General features: G+C 34.6%; 1 long non-coding RNA gene across 1 annotated transcript; it reads left to right on the top strand.

Annotated features, from left to right (window-relative positions):
- The first annotated feature begins 414 nt into the window (after positions 1-414).
- On the top strand, positions 415-8,195 carry LOC147826435 (uncharacterized). Its single transcript, XR_015439179.1, has 2 exons — positions 415-3,106; positions 6,351-8,195. It is a non-coding gene; the product is annotated as an uncharacterized LOC147826435 (long non-coding RNA).
- The last annotated feature ends 1,340 nt before the right edge of the window (positions 8,196-9,535 follow it).

The following is a 9,535-nucleotide window of genomic DNA, read 5'->3' as shown; positions in this document are numbered from 1 at the left end:
ATAGAAACATGGGAAGACAAGGCAACAAAATGACTCCCCAAACTCCCAACTCATCCCAAGCCAATCCATGGAGGATCAGGGCAGAGGAAGACAAAAGCACATGGCTGAATTATTTGAAAGGATAACAGAGGAGATTAGAGAATATTTCAATCCAATATTCTCTCATGGTAAAAATCCTGAAGAAAACAGGTATACAAGGACCTTATCTCAATCCGATGAGAACTGTTTATGACAAACCTGTGGTCATTATCATATTAAAGTGGGAGAAGTTGAAAACTTTCCCTCTAAAATCAGGAACAAGTCAAGGATGTCAGCTATCATCATTCCTGGTCAATATATTTCTTGAAACATTGGCCAGAGCAGTCAGGCAAGAGAGAGAAATAAAGAGTAACAGAAAAAAAAAAGGGGGGGGAAACTAATGGAATAAAAATGTGGGGGGAAATGTACAGAAGGGGGAAAACAGCAAATAATAAAAAAATGAAAAATTTAAAAGTCAAATGAAAATGAAAAAATAATACAATCAAATAAATAGTAATGAAAGAAAGTTTTCTACTGTTTTGGATGCAAGGCTCTTTTCCTCAGCCTAGAGTGAAGGAGCAGAGCTCGAGCCAGGATGTGTCTGCTCCTCCTGAACACTAAGGTGGCATCTGCTCCCAGAACAGTGCTGAGTGTAGAGATCTGCTTACAGTGGGTACACGGTACCAATGTGATCTTCCAATCCTGTAACTCAGGCTGCATGTGGCCTCTGGCCACCTGAGCCTGGTCTACGATTGCCAGTCCCTACTGCCCAACAGGACTCCTCCCAGTCTGCTCTCCAACTGCCAGCAGCCTCCTAGGACTGTCCTTCCTCATCCACTCTGGGAACTTGGCAGCTCGAAGCCGCCAAGGGGCAGCTCTGGGTCCCAACTTCAAACATCCAGCCCTTCCCTCCCTTCCCTACGATGATATCCCTGTCAACTAACTCTTGCTCCCAGAGTGCAGGGGTGGGACCTTGTACTGGGGACACTCCCCAACGGTTGACTGTGGACGGCCACTCTGGAAGCAGTGTCGTGTTTTCCCTGCTGGTTCCAACTGCAGGTTATTCTTTCAGTCCATTTACAGTTCTCAGGTTCTCTGTGAGCAAAACATTGCTGGTCTCACTTTGCCTCCCGGCTGGCAGATAGCCAGCCATTGTCTGCAATTCTGCGTGTTCTCTCCTTCGCGGTGTGGTCTACTGATTCTGCATCACGTAATCCTATTTTCTTCTCCTCTGTCAGTTCCCTCTTGGCTTCTGGGTACCCTCCACTCCCTTCAGTTTCTCTCCAAGCTGTTGTTTTCCAGACTCTAGACACTGTATGGGAGAAGCTGAGTTGACAGCACTCACTACTCTGCCACTTTGGGACTCCTGAAATAGGTAAATTCTGGAAGAAGTAGGCAAAGATTTACTGAACAAAAAACCAGTTGCACAACAAATAATACCAAGAATCCGCAGTCAAATAAAAAAGCTGGACACCAGAGGAAACAACTAAACATGAAGAGACAACCTACAAAATGGGAAAGGAGCATTTTGCCAGCTATTCCTCAGACAGAAGACTAATGTCTAGAATATAGAAAGAGCTAAAAAAAAAAAAAAAAGGAGACCCCTCAAATTGAAAGAGAAATCCAAAACTGCACTACTGAAATGAACAGGTACTTCTCATAAGAAGAGATACAGATGGTCAGTAAATATGTTAAAAATGTTCAGTGTCTCTGGTCATTAGAGAAACGCACATTTAATCAACACTGAGATTCCATCTTACTCCAGAAAGAATGGCTATCATTAAGAAATCAGATAACGAAAGTTGCTGGCCAGGTTGCAAAGAAAAAGGAACGCTTCTATACTGTTGGTGTGAATTTAGACTAGTGTAATTATTATGGAAATCAGTATGGACAATCCTCAAAAAACTGAAACTAGAAATTCCATTTGACCCAGGTATTTCCCTTCTAGGTATCTTCCCAAAAGATTTCAAAAACATCATATTATAATGATACAAGTACACCCCTATATTTAGCAGCACAGCTCGCAATGGCTATGTGTCCCTCAACATATAAATGTATAAATGAAATGTGTATTTTACATGCAACTGAATATTACTGTACCATAAAGAAGGAGAACCTCGAGTTATTTGTAGGAAAATAAATGCACCTTGAGACCACAATGTTAAGTGAAATGAATCAAACATACAAGCTAATCTATTTCATGAATTCTCTTATATTAGAAACCAAAAATATAAACAAAAAGCAAAATAAAAGGTAGATAATAGTAAAAAGTGAGACGAATCTTTTGCATATAAGAAGGGGACCAAGAGTTGGAGCGAGCAGGGAGGTAGAGGAAAGGGAATGGAATTTTTAAAAAGGAATTAAAATATGTTATGTATATATGCCAACTCCCCAGGAGGAATGTGGCCATTATGTATCTCAAATATGCACTAATAAAAAAATCAGACTGTGTCACAATGGGAAAAAAAAGGCATAGCACAATCCTCAGTATTTACTGTGATTTATAAAGAATTGATAATGATTTGTCTTGCAATTTTATGTCTTTTAATTTGTTGCCATGTTTCTAAAATTTTTATTTTATATATTTGATTACAAGATTCTTAATGGCATATAGCCACAATATCTTCAATATAAACTCCTTGGTATGTGTCCTTTGGTTATTTTAACCGGGAACTCTATCTAATATTAATAGGAATCCCAGTTCTTTTTGTTTACAGTTTAATGCTATAACTTCACCCATCCTTTTTGTATATATACTTTGTTAAATAAATTTTTCATGAGTTTCTCATAGACAGGTCAAGATTGAGTATTGCTTTTTAATGTAATCTGAGATTGCATGTGCACATGTTTTTATAGATTGCATTGTTCTATTTCCAATGAATTTATGGTCTGTTCTTTATCTTATTTTTGTCATTTTGTTCTATTGTCTAGTTTCCACTTGACCATGATATAAATTTCTTTTTTTAATTTTGTAAGACAGGGTCTTGCTATGTAGTTCATCCTGGCCTTGAAGTCACTGTGCAGCCCAAGCTGGCCTCAAACTCATGGTAACCCTCCTGCCTCAGCTTCCCAAGGGCTGGGATTACAGGTACAATCCACCACCATGCCTGGCTAAAATTATTTTTATAAAATAATGCTGAATTCTATTTGCTAATATTTTGTGTAAAACTTTTGTATCCATAACCAGGAGAGCTGTTTTTCTTTATAGTGTCTTTGTCTGCTTTTGGTATCAGAGTAATACTAACTTTACAAAATGATTTGGGAAATATTCTTTCTTTTCAAGTTTCTGGAGGAGATTGTGAAGAACTGTTGCTGAGTAGAGTTTTCCAGGGAAACCACTGGAATTTGGAGTTGACCTTTTTGGCAATTTATAAATTACAAATTTAGGGCCGGGGATTAAGCTCAGTGGTTCTGCTGCCTGTGTCACAAGTGCAAGGTCCTGAGTTTGATCCCCGTTACCCAAAATAAATAAATAAATAAGTAAATAACAAATTTAATTTCATTAAGAGTTATAGTATGTTTTAATTCATCTCTTTAATATTATGTGAGTTTTAATAGCACTTTATTGAGAAATTGGGCCATTTTGATTAAGTTGTTTTATTCATGAGTCCAGAGTTTTTTGTAGGATACTTCTAATATCCTTTTTATATCTGCACAGTGTGTTGTGATATTCCATTTCTTTCCTAATATTGATCTTTCTCTCTCTTTCTCTCTCTTCCTTTTTTATTTTTTACTTGTGAGAAGTTTTGATAATTTAATTGAAATATCAAAAAGCCAAATCTTTCATTGACTTTTCTGTATTATTTACCTATTTTTGCTCACATTAATTTTAGCTAGTGGCTTTATTTTATCCATTCTTTGATCACTTTGAAATTACCTTAGTTTTTCTAGGTTCTTGAGTTCTGCCATTAGATTAGTAATGTAAGGATTTTCCTATTTTTTGATGTATACATTTAATTCTATAGTTTCTCTCTCAGCACTGCTATAGTTATGACCACAAACATTCTTGTTATATTTTCATTTTTATTCAAGTTCAATGTATTTTTTACAATTTTCCTTGAGACTTCCTCCTTGACTTGGTTTATTTAGAAGTATGTTGTTTATGTCCTATGTGTTGGGAGATTTTCCTACTATATTTCTGTTATTTTTTGGTTTATTCTAATACGTTCAAAGAACATGAGTTGTATGATTTTATGTCTTAAATATGGTGAAGTTTGGTTTTATATTTAGGATATGGCTTATCTTGATTGATATTTTATGGGAACTTGAAAAGAATATATTTTGTTATCAAGTAGAGTTTTATGAATGTAATTTGAATCCTCTTGGTTGATGGTTTTCTATACTTGTTATTTTTCTGTTAAACAGTTTATTTGATGCAGAAGCACTTTATTTGAAGTATTAAAGTGAACTGAAACTCAGAATTTTTCCATTCCTTTTTTTAGCTCTACTGGGTTTTACCTTGTATATTTATACCTCCTATATTTAGTGATTTTCTTGTCAATATCTCATTCCATCCTTTTGTTTTTAAACTCCCTATGATTTCGATGAATTTCTTCCTGAAGTATAGATAATATTTGGTTAGACCATTTTTAACACATTAGGAAATTGTTTATCCAGAAATTCTCCCATCTCCAAGACATTTATGTTTTTTATTTTTTCACTTTTGTAGTTATTTTTACGTATAACTATTAGATTTGATGTGTGAAATTCTTAATTTTTTTTTCTTTATTTCTCCTACTCTTTCCCAACCTCCTGACTGAGTTGTCTAAGATTTAGAAGTTAGCACTAGGCTGTTGGGCCAGGGCTTTAGCTCAGTGGTGCCGCCGCCTATCTAGAAGTTAGCACTAACAGTGGAAAAAATTCTTTGAAACTGTTCTTAAAAAATAAATTCTAGAAAAAAACTGCACAGAGTTACACTCTGTCTTCTAGTTCTACAAATATGAACCTGAAGTATTATTGAACTCTATCTGCCAAGAATATTTCTGCAAGGCCTTTGTACTTGTTATTCCCATTACCTGTCATTTTAAAAATTCTGATATTATATGGTTTACTCATTAATTTTATTCAGTGGTATATTGAAATATCACCTCCTGGTTAATCTGATTTTATTTATGGATCCAACCATTTAAACTTCTTAGATGATTTTGAAAAGAACTCTCAAATATTCTATCATTTCAGTGACAAATATTTCAATGTTTCATTGAAAAATTAAAAATCATGTTTTTAACATAAATATATTTGTCTCCTGAAATTAAATGGACTGTAATTTTGTGATATCATTAAATACTTTTTCAGCATTCATTTCTCAAAACAGATAGTGAGAGCAAAAGAAAGCAAGAATATATACCAAATAGAATACAAGTAACAAAATAATGAATTTAAATTGAAAAATGAATAATCATTTGAAATGTAAATAGTCCAAATATCAGGCAAAAAGCAGAGCTTGCAAAACTGGATAAAATAGTAATATCTAACTATATGCTACCTAAAGCAATTTACCTTAAAAAATTAAAACACAAATAGTAAATGTAAACAATGGATAAAATACACAATAATAGCAATAATTAAAAAGCAGGAGTAGCTATATTATTTTTTAAAAGGTAGGTATTAGTGCAAACATGGACAAAAAAGGTAATTTTAAATAAAATGCCAAAAGGTCAATTCTTCAAGATGATGTAAGAATCCTAAGTACTCTTTGACATCAGAGCTAAAAAATGCAGGAAGCAAAACTGATAAAAGTTAAGAAAATTGATGCATTTATCATTATCATAAGTTATTTAAAAACCTCTCTCAACAATTAATACGAAAAGCTAAATAGAAACTCAGTAAAGCCACAGAAGACTTGACTACTAACCAGTTTATCTTAATTGACATTTATTAACTACTCCAAAGCCAGCAGAATACATATTCTTTTCAAGTACACACAGGGGTTTTACCAGAGTAGTGCATAATTTTGGTCATAAAACAAATATTAGCTGATTTAAAATTACTCTAATAAAAGAATCCCTACATAAATGCAGGTATTCAATAAATGCTTGAATTCAATGAGTGGTGGCCTCAAGTATTGATACATTGAAGGGACTAATATGTTTCTGGAGATTTACATATGCTGTCTCGCTTAGTTATTACAACAATTCTTATAGTATATTTCATTTTTTTCTGCTTTACGAGCTAGAAGGTAAATATAAAACAGCACGTAGTTTGGGCAAGGTTGATAGCCTTGAAACTAGATCCACTAACTCTAAAGCCCACATTACTCTCTTGAAACCTGCTGCCCCATCTGTATGAACTTGAAACTAACATACATATCCTTGTGTCTTTTTTTTTTTCAGAATTACATGGACCATATTCTGTGATTCCCTGATGGAGATCGGAACTTTTAAAAATCCAAGAAGTAATTTTTCTTTCTAGGAAATCCTTATTATAAGTTATTTTCCAAATTATTTTTGGTTGGTCATGGGCACCTATTCTATTTTTTTAAAGTCTAGGTTTATCCATTGAATAAGTGCCCTAAATTTTTTTTTATGGGACGGAGAAGTCAATTTTTCTTCAAACAATGAGACAGTTCATGATTTAATTGAAAATAAAATACAAGCAACTTGTTATCTTCTAAGAAGAACTCTGCAGTCCCTTGCTTACACACTCCCTATTAGTCTCCTTGGCAACGGGTAATCACTTGTTTCCCTTAAATAGATGAGATGCCAACAAATATGTAATAGTGCTTTGATACTTCAGCAAAGAAAAGTGCTATAATGACAGCATAATAAATCTGAACATGAAAAGTTAATAGCCACATTAGTGACAGCCTAAGTATAGTGTGAGAAACACATGGAGCCTGAATTTTCTGCTTCAGTTTCATTTTCTTTGTGATGCTCAATTTTCTCTAGAATGTCCTCCTCCCTCCCACCCTTTTCATAGCCTAAAACATACAAGGGGCAGAAACGCTTTAAAATGAAAACAGACCTGCTAATAATTTCTTCTTTTACTCTGTTAGAAAGGATATTCAATTTATCTGGTTTCAGATAAATGATTTCATAAAAAATTGATTTTAGGCAATCCTCAATGAGATAAATGTGTAATTTGAATCCAATATGCTTATCCAAATACATTGCATCTGGGGGTAGGGATTTTTTATGATTTATTCCACTCAGGGTTACTGATCTCCATTAAGATATCCTCTCTGTTTTCTGATTGTCATGAAGGCAAATGCACAACTCACCATGGACCTGTCACACTGGAACCATGGGTAGATAGAATGGTTTAGGACAATTGCTTTATAGATGTGACTAGGTATAGTAACCCTATTGACCCTTGGGGAGCTATCTCCCCTTCTCATTCTTGCTGGAGATATACATCCATTTTATTATATGACGTTTTCCAGTGGGCTATGGATAGCCATTGCGTTAGCACCTTCAGAATTCACCATACTTTGCAGTGGCAATAGATTTAGACCAAAATGAGATCTATCGTATCTCCTCCCTCCCTTGTTTTCAGTTTTATTTCCCAACTCTCAATGGTTCTTTCTAGATTTATCTTTTCTTAACTTAATTCTCTAAATCAAATTCTGATCTTTTCCCTCAATACAGTTGGGAATCATGTGAAAAACTCTGACTACTCTAAGATACTAAGTAGCCCAATATAAAAAGGTGAGACTAGAGAATAAAACAGGTCAAATATATAAAAAAACCTAAATAGATAAATATGATAATATTATTGTTGGTATCTTCTGGCCAGTACTTACAATTTTTCAAGCAGTGGGATAAATTTTATGCACACTATTTTCCTTGAATCTTTACAACACAGATGTTGTTGTCCTGATTTTTCAGGCAATTGAGGTGCCCACAGATGTTAAACATCTTGTCCAGGGTCACATAACTAGAAAGTGGCAGTCAGGATTTTAATATACATTATCTTGTTCCCAAAGCTAATGTAAAGTGGAAAGGGTCATTCAAAGCCATGAATAATTTACTACAAAATGCAGTCATCCTTCATCCAGAATCTTTGGAAGAGTGATTAACCAACTTCTGAATAGTTCCAAGTCTCTGCCTGCCAAAGCATGTATTTTTAGAGGTCTGGGGATTTAGCTCAGTGGTTCTGCCGCCTGCTTTGCAAGCGTAAGGACCCGAGTTCAATCTCTGGTACCACAACAACAACAAAAAAACAACAAAAAAAACAAACCGTATATTTTTAGTAATAATAAAAGGAAGAATAGCTACTATTTATAAATTCTTGCAATGTGTCAGATACATTTTTAAGTTCAGAATATGATCAGTGGTTATAATCATGGCTCTGGAAACAGAGTAAGAGAATCCTTATTCTACCATTATAAGACTTTGAGCCCTCTATTTTAATACTCAATTTTTCTATTTACATAGCAAGGAAAAAATTTCTACAATATCAGGTCTTGGTGAGAATTAGATCCAGTGACTACTGAGACTGTAACTGCCCAAAGGAAGTATTCAATAAATGTTACCTAAACTGCTAGGTGCTTTTACTGCTGTAAGGAAGGCAAAGTACTGAGAAATTTACATATAATATTTAGTCTATTCTGCATAGTAATTTTATGTGCATGTACTATATGAATGCCTAATTTATGTATATGGAAGAGGAGGCACACAGGGCTCATAAGATGTGTCTAAGGACACAAAGCAAATTGGGACTGAGGCCATTTTCTACCCCAGGCATTGTCTGCAAAGCCTGCCTTCTCAGAAGATGGTACACACAGACTCACTCTATTGCTGGATGACATTAATGCTGGAAAACATGTTTCTGTTTTAAGCCAAATGATGCTCATGAAACTTTCAACCCTTGACCTTAGTTGTAATTAGTGGTTTACACGCTTTACTGCTATGAGAATTTTCTTTTTCTATTTCTTCCCATCTAATGCTCCACATCCCTCATCTGTTGCCAACCTGAGTCCTATTTCACTATCTTTTTTGTTATTAGAAATTTGTTAAAGATATTTGGAAAAATGTACAAACCAAATATACATATATACACATACAAGAAAATAGACTCTTCATAATGTATTTGACCAAAAGTGTGCCTTAAATTTTAAAAATACAGGTCTATTTACCATTATTTTTATGCTGGATAATAATAATAATAATAATAATAATAATAATAATAATAATAATAAAGAGGCAACATATTGAACGTGGGAATTTCTCATCCAATTGTCTGTGAAGAGTAAGTTCTACGTCCTTCTTACCATGAGAAGATGGGACATAAATGTGCAGATTTCAAGTGCCCCATAGAAGATGGGGGTTTGACTTGACAACATAAGGTACTGTGTTAGTTACTTTTCTCTCATTGCTGAGACAAAATACCTGACACTCAAAGTTAGAGGGGAAGGGGTTTATTTAGCTTACAGTTCCTAGAGGTTTCAGTCCATAACTGGCTAGCTCCAAGGCAAGGATGACAAACAGGGGAGAAACAACGTGGCGTGCACAAAGTAGCGAAGCAACAAGGGAGAGCTTCACCGCATCTTTCTGCCTCCTTTATCCCATCCAGACTA

This window comes from Heterocephalus glaber, unplaced genomic scaffold (genome assembly GCF_053883595.1).
Source record: "Heterocephalus glaber isolate CG9 unplaced genomic scaffold, H.glaber_assembly_v1.0 deba00001472, whole genome shotgun sequence".
Classification (NCBI taxonomy): Eukaryota; Metazoa; Chordata; class Mammalia; order Rodentia; family Bathyergidae; genus Heterocephalus; species Heterocephalus glaber.
The sequence above is the reverse complement of the archived record's forward strand: the minus strand, read 5'-3'. Positions and strand labels throughout refer to the sequence as shown.